Consider the following 1864-nt stretch of genomic DNA (forward strand, 5'->3'; position numbering starts at 1 on the left):
TGAAAGTTGGACATTGAAGAAGAATGTCCAAAGTATGTGAGAAATCTCACTACCCTTTCCTGTAAAGAGCATTCTGGCTGTATTCCTTTCAAAACTGATTTGTTTGTTCTTTCGACAGTCTATGGCAGTCTCACTATTCTTTGCCAGCACCATAATTGAAACGCATTGATTCTTCTTTGATCTCCCTTAGGTCAGGCACAACTTATTCCTCAACATACTTGTTTTTGAACACTTTAAAGAGATTTTGTGCACATCTCTGCCCAGATTTATGATAAACACTGATAGACAGAACTTCGAAAGACAAAATAAATTCCCATTCTGGGAAAGAAACATCCTGACATGTAGTATGTGGCTGAGTAAGTCTTACTTGTTCATCCCTACCTAGATGTATGATGGGGTACCCCAAACAAACCGGAATTCTTTTTCAAAGCTATATATTTAAATATTTTTACAAAACAACCTTATAACCTTTAAAGTACTCTCCATAACACTTCATACACTTGTAAAATCTGCAATTATATTTTTGGAAATATTTCTCAAATTCATTTGTTTGTATGCCGGACAGCACCTCCCTTGGTTTTTTCTTTACCTCTTCTACACCATCACCTCGCTGTCCTTTCATGTCCCTTTGCATTTGAGGAAACAAAAAGAAGTTGTAGAGTTAGGTCAGGTGAGTAAGGTGCATGGGGCAAGAGAGATATCTTGTTTGTGTGTTTGTTTGTTTGCCAAAAACTGGTAACTGAGATGACTGTGTGAGCAGGCCCATTGTTGTGGTGGCAAAACCAGTACCTTGTCTGCCATGAATCAGGCCATTTTTCATCTCACATTATTTTGTAATCTTTTCAGAAAGCTTGATTAACAGTCTGGCCTGGTGGAATGAACTCCAAATGCATTATAAGTCAACATTTTCATCTATTTGGGAATTGACAGACGTCCAGAATGAGGTTTGTCATCAATCAACATTTCACCATTTCAAAAAAGAGAAAACCACTCGTACACTTGAGTTTTTCCTATAGTGCTGCCCTTATAAGCTGTGTTTAATATCAAAACAGTTTTTGTGTCATTTTTCTCAAGCAGGAAACAAAATTCACAGCTGCATGCTGTTCTCTTAAATTGGCCATCACAAAAGACGTGAGGCTTGAGTGAAACTATTTTCAGGAAAAAATTCACTGTGACCAAAGAGAACCTTCCCAGGATATGCTACTGGGTGCACTAACTCAGAGCAAGTTGCGTGATACTCACCTAGCAGGCAAAATGGCTACTATGAAAACTTTCCAGTTTGGGGGAGTATCCCCTCATATATTTCCAAAAGTTCATATTAACAAAGGAAGTTGCCATTAAAGGACGTTAATAGGGAGTGATATTATGAGTAAAGCCATGTAAATCTTTCTAAAATATGACACGCATATTGGTGTCAATGAAGGTGTCTTCCTTCTGGGCTACTGGAAATAGGGGAACATTGATCTGTCCATACACTGTCTGAGTTAGAGTTTGCCACTAGGGCTGAAACCTTCACTAAGTTTTTCAATATGGAAATATTTGGGGGAGGGGAGAGTGTTTGATCCCAGAAGAAGGATCTGCAAAGAAGGAAAGTTTCCTGTTTGCAGAGTGTATGTCTACTATAATCTTTCGAGATGAAGAGCTTAGGCATTCCACTTAGAAAAAGTACAAACCAAAATCACTGCCATTGGAATCCAATCTGACTCACAGGGACCCGTTGTGAGTTTCCGATACAACTCTTTACAGGAGTAGAAAGCCTTGTCTTTCTCCTGAAGAGCTTTCTGGTGGTCTTGAACTTCTGACCTTGAGTTTAGCAGCTTAGCTAGTACCCCCACACCACCAAGCTCCTTAGGACTCTGACTGG

This window comes from Tenrec ecaudatus, chromosome 3, assembly GCF_050624435.1.
Source record: "Tenrec ecaudatus isolate mTenEca1 chromosome 3, mTenEca1.hap1, whole genome shotgun sequence".
Classification (NCBI taxonomy): domain Eukaryota; kingdom Metazoa; phylum Chordata; class Mammalia; order Afrosoricida; family Tenrecidae; genus Tenrec; species Tenrec ecaudatus.